This window comes from Antechinus flavipes, chromosome 2 (genome assembly GCF_016432865.1).
Source record: "Antechinus flavipes isolate AdamAnt ecotype Samford, QLD, Australia chromosome 2, AdamAnt_v2, whole genome shotgun sequence".
Classification (NCBI taxonomy): Eukaryota; Metazoa; Chordata; class Mammalia; order Dasyuromorphia; family Dasyuridae; genus Antechinus; species Antechinus flavipes.
Window position 1 is genome coordinate 372,261,812 of NC_067399.1, and position 14,615 is coordinate 372,276,426.

Sequence of the window (14,615 nt, forward strand, 5' to 3'; positions counted from 1 at the left end):
GTTATTTAAAATAAACAAAAAGGGGAAAATTCAATTAGATAAAGATTTATCATATATAGAGTACTGTTTTAAGTACTGGAGGTGATACAAAGTTTTATTCAAAAAATATTTAAAGCACTTATTATTAAGCACATATTTATGTGTAAGGCACTATGCTAGCAATGCAGATAAAGAGACAAAAATGAAAGAGTCCATGTCCTTAAGGAACATATATTCCATTGTGAGGGGAGGGATATTACATGAACATAAGTAAATATAAATGATTATAAGTAAATATAAATACAAAATATATATAAGAATGCTAATATTTGAGCAAGTTTGGGGGGAAATTAGGACAGAAAGTTCATATAGTAAGTGGTAGAAGAAACCTTCCTTTAAAGGTATCTAGAGAATCTATAAGGTAGTGGCAATGTATATCAGACATGGGGGACCATTTTTCAATTTGATATAATGAAGAATGCATGAAAGGAGATAATAACAAGCATGATTGGAAAAAGTCAGACTGTGAAGGGCTTTAAGCATGTTACCTTAAAGAAAAGTAATCAAAGATTATTCTGAATAGATAGTGACATGATCAGATCTATCTTTTAGGAACATCAATTTGATAACTATGTGTAATTGAGAACTGAAGAGGGAAAAGACTGTAGATCAGAAGATAAATTAGGAGATCTGAATTAGGATAAGGAGAGGACAGAAGAGGTAATATAAAAAAGATGTTATGGAGGTAGAACCAACAGGATTTGACAACTGTTTGGACATGGAGATTGAAGGAGACAGAAGGATCAAGAATGAATCCAAAATTGTGGGCTTTGATGTTTGGAAGGATAGTACTGCCCATTTATTACTAGATTACTAGATGTAAGTACTGTACAAAATGCTGGGAGTAAAAATACAAGTACAAAAAAAAAAAAAAAAAAGCAGTCCTTGCCCTTTAAAAAGCTTACATTTTAATGGGAGAAAACAACACATAAAAGAAAGCTAAAAAGTTAGGAAGGTGGCAGTTGAGTGGGAGAAGAGAGATGGTGGAGAAAGAAGTCTAGAAAGTCGGGAGCAGAGTCCAGAGAGGAATAAAGGAATGTTTATGTCTGGCCTTGCCACTCCTCAGAAAGGAACTGACCTATTATAGGAAAGAGCCACAAAAACAAAAGAATCTTCTAGGGTGATAAGTTGTTTTAGAGGAGTAATGGATTTCAGGGAAAATACAATGAATTCTTTCACTCTTGGCCCTTCAGTAACCACCTACCTATGTTTCTGCCTTCTAGGCCTGGAAATTTCCTCAGTGCCTGGCACCTTCTCCCCCTAGAACATCCTTCCACTACACCACCTCTTCTATTAGTGAAGGTCTCCATTTTGGGGATGGGTTCAAGGTGGCCAAAATTCTTTCCCTTTACAACTATGCTTCTGTTTCTCCATGCTCCCCAGAGACTCTGACAATAATCCCCTCTAAGTGGCTAACTTCCCTTCCATCCTCCGTTTTTTCAGCTTCCTTTTATGTGTTATTTTCCCTCATTAAAATATAAAGTCCTTGTAGGCAGGAATCTCTTTCTGCCTCCCCCCCCCCTTCTCTTTTCTCTCTCTCTCTCTCTCTCTCTCTCTTCCTCCTCTCTCCCTTCCCTTCTCCCTTCCTCTTCCCTTTTCTTCTCCCTTCCTCTTCCCTTTTCTTCTCCCTCCCTCTTCCCTTTTCTTCTCCCTCCTTCTCTCTCCTGCCCTCTCTTTTTCTTCCCCTCCCTGTCTCTTCCTCCCTCGCTCTGTCTTTCCCCTTCTCCCTCCACCTCTCCTTTCCCCCCTCTTTCTCCCTCTTTCTCTTCCCCCCTCTCTCCCTCTTTCTCTTTTTCCCCTTCTTTCTCTCTCTCTTCCCTCCCTCCCTCTCCTTCCCTTCTTCCCTTCTCTCTTTCTTCCTCTCGCCCTCTCTCTTTCTTCTTCCTTTTTTTTCTCTCTCTCCCTGTCTCTCTCTCTCTCCTTTCCTTTCCTCTCTTTGTTGTATCTGTGTCCATAGAACTCTGCCCTATTTAAATATGGGAAGCAGGGGAGAGACAATACTGTAAAACACAGAAACCAACGATACAAAGTATTATGTATGTACTGAATTTTTTTTTTGTTTTGTTTTAACACAGGGCATAAGCTCAATGTTAAAAGTTAAAGAAAACTTTTTTTTTTCAAGAAAACTTTTTGAAAGGAATAACATAATACATGTGAAGAAGCATTGTAACCAACCAACTTAGACAAAGACAAAAGGAAAATAGGGATTTTAAGTATCTTTCAAAGACTCAAAAACCTACATAGTATAACAGGTCATCAATCTAATAACTGATGTAAAGTCATAAAAAGAGGAACAATCATTGAGAAGTATGTGTATAAAATTATTCCAAGATGTGCCCAGATAGAAATCAATTTAGAGAAAATTCTTAGCCAACAGAAGATAAAGACTTCAAAATTCCTTCAGAAAAAATAATTCCTAATATTAGAACCAAGTTTTCAGTTATAGTTGAAGGAATGGTGCATTGTGAATTACCTTGTAGGTACTCAAGAAATATTCATTGACAATAATAAGTCTAGAAAAAATATTTTTACTCATCTTTTACATTGGACTTCAATATCAGGTAATCTTGTTTATTCAAGTTCAACTGTAAACTCATACACATAGTTTAATAACTGTTTCAATTTAAAAATTAATAACAGAGAACAATAAAGAATTAAGAAGCAATGTAAAACAGCTTTGGGGGGGTGGCATCTTTAATTAAATGGAGTCAATAGGGAGTAAGGGAGAGATTAAGATGACTTCCTTTTTTTTTTTTTTTAAATGGCCTTTGGTCATTGACTAAAGTTGAGTAATTTCCTCATTGACTGTAAAGACAATTCAAGAGAGAATAGATGTTTTCTTCTGCAACCAAATTCCAATATATAGCCACTGTTCTTTGTGGATATACATATTTGTTCCATATGGAGAGATGATATGCACTACTCTTCTAATTTTTTGTAGTTCTCTAAAACAAATTAAGATTGAACAGAAGTTGTGATGTTAGTATACAAAATTTCCCTAAGTCACATGTGGTTCTAAATTCTGATCTATGGAAATATTTGATTATATAGTCTTCATGTAAATAGCAAAGTATGATTTATTAGGAGATGAATTTCTGTGCGCATACAATAAAATATTAATTAATGGCTAGACGTGGCAGTTAGTCAACTAGGTCTACACCACTGAAACCTTCCAAAAGATTTCATCTAAATATAACCAAAACATATGATAATATTTTAAAATTTAATAATGAGTTAAATCTTTATTTAGTTGACTATTAGAGAATATTGATTTAAGATTGACAAAATTCTTTCACCAAAATTCTAGATTTCCTTGATTTATGATGCCTTCTGGCATAAATTACTGAAATGAAGAAATGTGTATGCTTATTTATACAATTTATTAATGTAACACATGCAAATTAAGTCAGATTTTAAATGAGATAGAAGAGGTAGCTTTAAGACATTTAAATATGTTTATATATTTATATATAAAAGTTTAATAATATAATTTGGTGGATACATTTCAGAAGACTATAATACATTCCTTAAATTCAAACCTATGCTAACCAGTGCAGATTTTTCCAATAATTATATGAATTTTGAATGAGGAAATCAGACCCAGGATCACTAATTTTTAACTAGAATTCACATTGTATAGTTTTTTATAGCATTCTAGACATTGCATCATCTGATTTTCCCAGCAACTCCATGGGGAAGGATATTATTATCCCCATTTTACAGATGTGGAAAATGAGAGTCAAAAAGTTGGAATGCCTTGTCACATTACTAGTCTATGGAAAAGCTAAGTATAGAACACAAGTCATTTGAATATTGGTCCTGGTTTCTAACCATCACTTCAAGCTTGCCTCTTTACATCTGTCTCCTATCAAGTCATATAACTAAAGGAAGCCTACTTGATAATAGAAGAAGTATGAGACTAGAACTACTCTAAGTTACAAGTGAGAAATATGTTGGAAAAATAAGATTCAGGATTAAGAAATCAAAAAGTGACAGATCAATCTAGAAGAGAGAGCAGCTCCCCTAAGAGAGAACTGTTTGGGAGTGGGGAAAAGAGCTTCTGACTTCTCTTCTTGCTTGTCTAGAGATGACTTTATGAATCTCAAAAGATAGTGAGATTGTGGACATCTCAAGAACAACTTAGCAGTGCCCCTAGTACATCTAATGATTGGGAGCCAAAGACAAATTACACTTGCTGAGGAAAAGCAGCTATGGGATTTTATAACAAATCAGGAGAAAGCCATACTATACTTAAAAAAAAAACTTCATGAAGACTCCCTAAATGGAAACAAAGGATTCCTACTACTATTACATGTTTTCACTAAGTCTCAGACCACTTTCTCATGGCTTCTCCAAGTATTTGTGGGGGAGGATCTGCCTCTGAGTTGAGCCAGTGTTTTGTACCATTTGTTCTTATTATGCCACTGTAGTAAATACGCACCTCTAAAAGCTAATTAAGTATAGCTACCTAACTGATATCAACTGGTAATTAATGGGGGAAACACACCAATAGGATCTCAGGAGTAAATATTTCTAGGGGAAAAAAAAACAAGCTAGAGTTACTCCTAGATTTCTGAGGGAAGAGGCAGCCAGCTTTCCTTGAAGGACCCATCCTCCTAATGCAAGGGAGTATTTAGGTGAATGAACCCAGAGAATGCATGACACTAGAAAACATTTAGTTAAAAAAAAACAAAAAAAACAAGAGTTGGGAGTCATAAATATGCTCCCCAAAAAGAAAAATATAATAAACTGTTGATTAAATACTTCATAGATAACTCATGTTGCCAAGATGTGACAACACTAAGAAATATTTTTGTACTTTACCTCAATATATAATTTGGCTAGAAATTAGAAACTGAAAATAAAAGTGCATCTGCTGACCAAAGGATGTTCCAAGAACTGGAAATCCCGGGGAAAACCAAAAAAGGGAACAATCAGATAAACAAAACAAATGCTGCTGTCAACACAAAAGCGTTACTGAACATGCTTCCTAACTGTTGTAATTGTATGTAGAAATGCAGACTCAGAAAGGCCAATGGGGACATAAAGTGGCTAAAGGATAGGAATAAATGGGAGGAGGAAGCATAATTATACAGTTGTCTCCACCTTAAGAAAAGTCTCAAAAACCACATTTATAGAAAGAAATAAGAGATGTTTCTCAATCATTCTTGATATTTTACTGAGAAGGAATCTCTAAGTTGTGCAAATGGAAGAAGGGAGGTTTTTTTTAATCAAACTGCAACAAAAATCAATAAACTGCAACAAGAAGTTACATGTATAGCACTTAAAAATTAAAAAGAACTTTCTTATTTTATCTTATTTAGTTTTTACAACTCTGGGAGATAAATAGTATATATATATATATATATATAATATATATATTTATTATTTTTTTTTTACAAAACCTAAAGGTGGAAATGATTGTTATCCTCATATATGTGAAGTACTCTCACGAAGAAGGGGGATTAGGTTGGTCTACTTGACCCCATGGGGCATCACTAGTCAATGAATAGAAATAAAGAGCTGAAGGTTTCAGTTTTATATACAAAAAAGTTTCACAAGTCATAGTTGTTCAAAAACGGAATGATTTGCCTGGGACATAGTGAAATATTAGTCACATAGAGCTTCAAATAGACAGTGGAAGATCATTTACGGGGGATATTGTAAAGGGGCATTCCTGTTTAGAAAGGGTTGAACTAGATTATGTCTAAAGCTCTTTCCACTTCTAAGATTCTAAGAATACATGAAGCTAAGCTTCACAACTCACATGTAGTAACTAGTAAATGGCAGAGCTGCAATTCAAATCCAGTCTTTAGATCCTAAATTCAATACATTCTCTACTTCACCCCTCTGAAAAAAAACCATTAAACTACTCAATGCCCTATCTTCAAAATAGTAAACAACAACTAATATCCTTGTTCAATTCAAAGAAAACAGATAAAAACCTAACCATAATATATACCTATATATGTACATTTTTTTTTCATTTTCAGAACAACAAAAGCAGACATAAGGCTCAGAATGTAATCAATAAGCTTTTTGTTTTATAAAGTACAGATTATTAAGAAGACTCCATTCATCTGTTCATTCATCATCTAATACTGATTGACATAGAATAAGTTCTATGGGCAAAGCAGTTTATCAAATTATGTGAAGACTACCAAAAAAAAAGGCTAAGATAATTCCTGCTCATAAAAAGTTTATAATCAAATGGCACACACACACACACACACACACACACACACACACACACACATATATATATATATATGTAAGTAGGAAGGTTGGAAGTTGGAGAGATGCAGTGAAAAAGTACTGAATGTGTTGTCAGAAGACCGAAAGTCAAGTTCTGGGTCTGTAACTTGCTATCTGTAAGACTTGGAACAAATCACTCAATGTCTTAGCTGTAAAGTGAGAGAACTGAATGGCCTCCAAGGTCCCATTCAGCTCTAAATCTATGAGCTGGTGGCTTTTCTAAAAGGGAAGGGCAGGTTCAAATCAGTGGTAGCAGATGTAATAGAGACTTCAGGGGCCATCCAGCCTAACCTGTACCTGAAAAATAACACTCTTGACTTAGATTTTCCAAAAGACAGCTGTCAAAGATCATGGCATCAACTGATATTTATTGACATCCTCTGACACTGTCCAGAGGAGGTAATTGGGGTTTACTCAACCTGTCTATGCTCATTCAGGGAATTTCCTGTCTACCACAGATGTAGTTTCTGATTCTTCTTCCCACCATTTTACAGATCTCCAAATCAGAGATTTAGAGCTGGAAGAAGGAAACAGAAGCCATCTGTTTCAATGCTTTCATTTTACAGGGGAGCAAATAGAGGTTGAAGAGGATTAATTCATTTGCCCAAGGTCACATAGTAAATATCAGAGGCACGAAAGTGTTTGCTGCTGCTGCTGTTGTCATTCAGTTGTTTAGTAGTGTCCAACTTTTAGTAATCTCATATTTGGTTTTCATGGCAAAGATACTAAAGTGGTTTGCCATTCCCTTCTCTAGGAGTTTAAAGCAAAGAGATTAAGTGAGCTATCCAGGATCACACAGCTAGAGCGTGTCTGAGGTAAAATTTGAACTTAGATTTTCCTGACTCCATGTCCAGTATCCACTGAGCTGCCTCAAAGTATTTGTATCTCATGAAAAAAAAATAAGAAAACTTGAGGATTTAATTTTATATCTTTTTAAAGGAATTTAATTATTCTATGAAGTTAGATACGCTATAAATTTCAGGGTTGATCTTTGTTCAAGTACATTGTAGAAAGAATACTAAGATACAAATAGACCTAGTTTCTAGTCCTGGTTCAACTGTGTGAATTAGGAAAGCTATATAGTCTTCTGCTCCTCGGGTTTTTTTTAATCTATAAATGGCAAAGTTCAATTTAATTTGGTAAACATGTATTAAGTGTCTGTTTTCCATATAAGACTATCTTTGATGTAGATTATTCAAAAATGAAACCAAAAAAATTGTATATTGTTAGTTTTTTGCTGTTAGGAACTAAGTAAAGTGGAAATAAAATATACACATAAATAACTAAAATAAAAGTTAGAATATAACTAAGTTATAAGAGGGATCAGATAAAATGGCCTGAGAAATTTAAGGAAGGAGGCATGGCAAGGCTCATCAGGGAATGCTTCAGGGAAGAGGTAGCAGCAAGTGATCATTCCAATTCTAAAATGATGTGATTCTAGATGTTAGAAAGAATCTGCAGCTAGACAAAAAAGCAAAATCTGAGGATTAAATGTATACAACCTTTTATTTAAATTTTTTTTAAATTTACTTTCTTCACATATGCAATTTCCAGTATACCAAATACAAATATATATGTTTTGCATATAACCTGATTTTAAATTCAAAGGCATAATATTAGTGTCTTAAAACCTATTGCCCATTCATCTAAATATCCAAACATGATATTTGAGTTCATTTCAAGTACAAAATGCCACTTAACCATCAAGAATAAAAATTAAATATGTACTAACTTATGGTTTATGACAGTGTGCCCAAATTGCAATGGAATATTCTCAGTACTGCAATGCTAACTGGAATATCTAAAGAATGATTAATTATTTTACTTTTCAAATTCCTGGAGAGACCATGTCAAAAAGCAAACATTTCAGTAAACTAAAGGACCCAGTATGTTCCTAAAGCATGTCTTTTATCTTCATGCAATTCTTTCTGCTTATTTCAGTAAGTGTTCTGATCCCATAGGAAAGATACATGCAAAGGCAATTCAGATCTTATTAAGGTTAAAGAGGAAAAAAAGTAATCATTATACTGACTTTAATAATATAAACTTGAAATATCATTGCATTTTCGGTGTATACTATCTAAATAAAGCTATATTTCTAAAGGTAATATAATGGAACAACAACTATATTTGAAGTCAGAAGTCCTGGATTAGAATACTGACTCATCACTTATGAGTTAAGTGATCTTTGTAATTCCCATATCATCACCAGACTCAGTTTCCTCATGGGTAAAATGATAAGGTTACTTCTAGCTCTAATTCTATTAAAAATTTTGAAATTAAAAATTAAAACAGAAACAGAAATAATATGTAGTAGGCATGTAAAAATCTTTTGAAGTTTCTGAAAGTGAAAATGAAAATATTCATTATAATTTTAAGGCAAACAGCATTTTTATTTCTAAGTAAAGCAAATTAATAATATCAATATATGACATAATTGAAAGTTTCTTACTGACATACCTGTAAGTCATATGTAGGTGAGAGATGGCCAAGCTCGAAGTAAGACTTCAATAAAGGTTTTTAGTGAAGCAGTTCCAACTTTATCTTTCTTCAAACAGTGCGAGGTTGTCCCTCAGCTAAAAAGCAAGTAAGTTCCATATTACTATCTTGTCTGAATAGTCTTTAAACAATACAAAATGAACTTTCATAAGTAGAAATCTAGAATCATGTGATCTTTCACAGAATCATAACAGTTAGACTAGAAATTCAAGGGATTTCTGAGATCAAATAAAACAAGCCCCTCATTTTACAATTGAATAAAAATGATACCTGAAGAAGATAAGTAACTAGTTCAAAGTTTATACTATTCAGACACAGGTCTTCTGATGTCCAATTCAATCACTTTTTACATACACGAAGGGAGGTAGTGTGGTACAGTGGAAAGAACAGTGGATTTGGAGACAACAGTGTACTTAGATTCAAATCTCAGATCTGTCACTGACTACTCTGTGTATCCTTACACAGGTCACTTATACATAAGTCCTATTAGAATTAGATGATCTCTAAAGTTCCTTCCAATTATAACTCTACTATGATTCTATTCCTTGATAATAATTAGGAAAAGAGAATGAATCTTAGAGCATAAAAGTGCCAAAAAGAATATCTAGTTCAACTCTTTCATTTTACAAGATGATTAATCAATTTAATTTTAATATGAAATATTTTCCGTATTTGTTATCATATACAATTAATAGTCCCATTTGTGTACTAAGAGACAACTGGGCTGCATTACAAAATGCTATAACTGGGTCATAAATGACCTTTTAATATTATGTCTCATAATTTTAAAAAGAGTCAACTGAAGCAATTGCTACTAAGTCAATTTATTGATTTGTAAAAGTAGGTACCCAGCTCTCTGAGCATATTAGTTCAATTAAAAGCAAATCAACAAAGAAATTTCATTTCCTGAGTTTGCAAGGTCATAGTGCTACTGAAATTAGCCAGCTCATTGTATAAGTACTCCCAACTTCCCACTCCAAGTAATAATAAACTTGGTGGTAAAGCACTTGGCAAGCATAATGAGCTCACCCTTAACATCATAAAAGAATAAACAGCATGTATCCAAAACAGGACAATATATTTGTGCATATCTAGGCAAGCTTTAAAAATTCTAGGTTTTTTTTGTTTGAAATTATAATCATTGGAGCATCAGAAATAATGAAACTCAATAACCTAGCGTTCAATACCCCTTCCCAAATAAATTACTTAGAAAAGATGCCCTATTTGATAAGAACTTTGGGAAAAACTGGAAAGCAATCTGGTAAAAATGAGGTTTAAATTAATATCTTGTACAATATCTACAACAAATTTATGATGGATACATGATTTGAATATGCAAATTCATACCATGAAAAATTAGAAGAGAAGCAAATCATATGTTTTGCATAACTATGGGTAAAAAATGTTTTCTTAACCAAATAAGGGGATAGGTACAATTACAAAGGATAAAACTGAGAATGTGAATTACATGAAATTGAAAGGCTTCCCCATAAACAAAATGAATGCATCTAGAATAACAAAGAAAGTAATCAAAAAGTAAAAAAATTCTTTGCATCAAATTTCTCTATAAGGGTTTATTATCCAAGCTATACAGACAATTCACGCACACACACACACACACACACACACACACACACACAACGAAAAGCAATTAACTCAGATGTAGATAAGTGGTTAAAGATTATAAATAAACAATTCTCAAAGGAAGAATTATAATCCGGTAACAATTACATAAAAAAAGTTCTAAATGACTATTAAGAAAAGTATAAATCAAAATTAAACTGAGGTTTTACCTCATACCAGCAAATTAGCAAAGATGACAAAAGATGAGAATAGTAAATATTGTAGAAGCTGTGCAAAGATAATAATGTATTGTTGGTATGGTGAGAGTAGAGTGTAGCCCAAAGTAGTGCAGGCCCTATCAAGCCAGCAGCAGGTCTTAGGAGTGACTGAATCAGTTGAACCAATACTTTCTGAAGATCTCAGCCCATAGAAGGTAAGGGGATCAGAAAGAGATAAAAGTGATGAGGTTTGAATCCCCTCGATTCCCAGTGGTTAGGTTAGTAGCAATAAGAGCGTTGTTAAAAATCTCCTTTTAATTGGCCGCAGGTTTAAAGTGAAAGAATTCACTTATTCCTGAATTATTAATTACAAAATGAAAGTTTATTGTTGGATAGAAACCAGTTTGCTAAAAGACTGACTTCTATAGTGGCAGAGGCCTATTAGGGAAATGGGATCTTATGCTGAGAATGCTCAGCAGGCAGGGTCCTAGCAAATTGCTTGGCCCTCTGCAAAGAGTAAGCCCAAACACTGCCCCTTTTAAGAACTTTTGGTACTTCAGGAGCTGAGATGCTTATTAGTTTTCAGCCCAGATCTCCTATTAGAATTAACAACACTTCAAAGGGATGCTTTTTGACCAGGATTTCTAATTGAATGAGAATTTAGAATTTCAAAAAGATCAATGGGAGTTGATTTGCCCTTGAATAGGGTTGCTTCTCTCATCCTGAGAAGATGGGCCTTCCCTCTAGAATCCTTGGAGCCTGGAAGATTCTGATCGCTGAGATCAAAAAAGGGGACACAATTTAATTTTAAAGGGAACACAGTTTAGTGATAACCTTAAAGGGAACATGGCTTCAGTAAAAGGAACAGTTTCCCTCCTCCTTCAAAAGGAGACCCTTTCTGGGTAAATGACTCTGTTGCATTGTCCATATACAGTCCTGTGTCACAATCCCAGGTTGAGGAGGAAGAAGAACACTAGGACACTAAAGTATGCAGTCTCAGGAGTACAGGGATCCTATTCATAGTTCTAGGGTGGAAAAAAATGATTGAGATCCTACACACCTGTCAGATTGGCTAAGATGACAGGAAAAAATAATAATGAATGTTGGAGGGGATGCGGGAAAACTGGGACACTAATGCATTGTTGGTGGAGTTGTGAACGAATCCAACCATTCTGGAGAGCAATCTGGAATTATGCCCAAAAAATTATCAAATTGTGCATACCCTTTGATCCAGCAGTGTTTCTATTGGGCTTATATCCCAAAGAAATACTAAAGAAGGGAAAGGGACCTGTATGTGCCAAAATGTTTGTAGCAGCCCTGTTTGTAGTGGCTAGAAACTGGAAAATGAATGGATGCCCATCAATTGGAGAATGGCTGGGTAAATTGTGGTATATGAATGTTATGGAATATTATTGTTCTGTAAGAAATGACCAGCAGGATGAATACAGAGAGGACTGGCGAGACTTACATGAACTGATGCTAAGTGAAATGAGCAGAACCAGGAGATCATTATACACTTCGACAACGATATTGTATGAGGACATATTTTGATGGAAGTGGATTTCTTTGACAAAGAGACCTGAGTTTCAATTGATAAATGATGGACAAAAGCAGCTACACCCAAAGAAAGAACACTGGGAAACGAATGTGAATTATCTGCATTTTTGTTTTTCTTCCAGGGTTATTTATACCTTCTGAATCCAATTCTCCCTATGCAACAAGAGAACTGTTCGGTTCTGCAAACATATATTGTATCTAGGATATACTGCAACATATCCAACATATAAAGGACTGCTTGCCATCTAGGGGAGGGGGTGGAGGGAGGGAGGGAAAAAAAATCGGAACAGAAACGAGTGTCAATATAAAGTAATTATTAAATAAAAATTAAATTAAAAAAAAGGAAAAAAAATTTGTTCCCTATTTCTTATAGGCTTTAAAAAGAATAAGAATAAATAAATAAAAAGATTATGATTCAAGAAAAAAAAAAAATGATTGAGATCCCTCACAGATCAGGGCACAGGCCAGGAAAGCACTAACCACACTTCTCCTTAAATCATATTACCTTGGAAGAACTAAAACTTATAGAATTATCTCTGAATACAATAGCATTAAAAACCTGAAGCTTAGAACAGTCCCTTTTACCCTGAGAGCAGAGGCCAATTATAAAGGTAAAAGTCAAGAAAAGGGCTGGAAAATGAGCAAACATCAAAAAAGAAAAAAGAAAGAAAAGGAAAGGGGAAAAAAGAACATGACAATAGGAAATTAGTATGACAAGGAAAATCATGCAGAGCTTCAAAGAAAAATGTGAATTGGTTTCAGGGCCTGAAAGAGATAGGAAAAGATTTTAAAAATTAAATAAGAAAGGCAGAGAAAAATGTGGAAAAGAGGGAATGAAAGTGCTGCACAAAAAAGTTAACAGCTTGGTAAAGGAGACACAAAAAATACTAACACCTTAAAAACAGAATGGGTGAAATGTTAAAAGAGAAACAAAAATCTACACAGGAAAAGAATTCCTTAAAAAGAAAAATCGGTCAAATGGGAAAAGAAGAACAAAAATTCACTGAAGGGAAGAGCTCCTTTAAAAGTAGAATTGGCCAAATGGAAAAGGAGGTACAAAAGCTCATTGAAGAAAATAATTTCTTAAAAATTAGAATTATGCAAATGAAAGCTAATGACTTCATCAAACATCAAGAAATAAATAACAACCAAAAAAATCAAAAGAATGAAAAATAGAAGTATGAAAAGCAAATGACTTGGATAATGGATCAAGGAGAAATAATTTAAGAATTATTGAGCTATGCATTTTTTATTTCCTTCATAGGCTAATAGTACAATATTTCAAAGTCTGATTCTTTTTGTACAGCAAAATAACTGTTTGAACATGTATACTTGTATTTAATTTATACTTTAACATATTTAACATGTATTAGTCAACCTGCCATCTGGGGGAGGGGATGGGGGAAAGAGGGGAAAAACTGGAACAAAAGGTTTGGCAATTGTCAATGCTGTAAAATTACCCATGCACATATCTTGAAATAAAAAGCTATAATAAAAAAAATTATTGGGCTACCTATAAGTCATAATCAAAAAAAACCCAAACCACTTAGATATCATTTTTCAAGAAATAATCAAGGAAAATTGCCCTCATAGCTTAGAACCAGAGAATAAAATAGAAATTAAAAGAATCCATCAATCACCTCTTAAAAGAGATCCAAAATGGAAACTCCCAGGAATATTATAGCCAAATCACAGAGCTCAAAAAAAAATAATATATATATATATATATATATATTGTAAGCAGCCAGAAAGAAACAATTTAAGTATCATGAAGTCATGACCAGCATAGGGCAAGATTTAGCAGCTGCTACAATAAAGGATCAGGAGGCCAAAGGGCAAAGGAACTAGGATTATAACCAAGAATCACCTACTCAGCAAAATTGAGTATAATCCTTCAGGGGGAAAAAAAGGGCATCTAAGAAGTTGAGTACTTTCAAGTATTCCTGATGAAAAGCTCCAAAACTGAATAGAAAATCTGACATTCAAATATAAGACTCAAGAGAAGCATAAAAAGGTAAACAGAAAAAGAAATCATAAGAGATTCAATCATGAGAGATTCAAGAAGATTATAAACTGTTTACAATATATATGGGATGATAAGAACTTTTTTTTTATTATGGCAGTTAGAAAGCATGTAGATAGAGGGTATCAGTGTGAATGGAATATGATGGGATGATAAAAAAAAATTAAAATCAGGAGACAAGAAAAAGGAATACACTGGTACAAGGGGGAAGAGAGAGGCAGAACAAGGTAAATTCTCTCACATGAAAGAACTTTTACAATTGCAAGAAAGATGGGGGTAGAGTGACAGGCAACTTGAATAAGGAGGACTTGGAAATGGAAGGGAGTGTAGATCAAAGGTGGCAGTGGATAGAAGCAGATACCAGGGCTAAAGAAAAAAGGGAAAGTTAGGTGGTGCAGTGGATAGAGCACCAGTCTTAGAATCAAGAAGACCTGAGTTAAACTTGGATTCAGACATTTGAC

General features: G+C 34.0%; 1 protein-coding gene across 4 annotated transcripts in view; it reads right to left on the reverse strand.

Moving 5' to 3' along the window:
• The window catches only part of TRAF3 (TNF receptor associated factor 3), a 166,146-nt gene that overhangs the window by 73,378 nt on the left and 78,153 nt on the right, over positions 1–14,615 (reverse strand). For all 4 annotated transcript variants that reach the window (XM_051978327.1, XM_051978326.1, XM_051978325.1 and 1 more), the window contains one exon: positions 8,755–8,870. The gene's annotated coding sequence lies outside the window, so the exon portion shown is untranslated. The remainder of the gene's footprint in view (positions 1–8,754; positions 8,871–14,615) is intronic.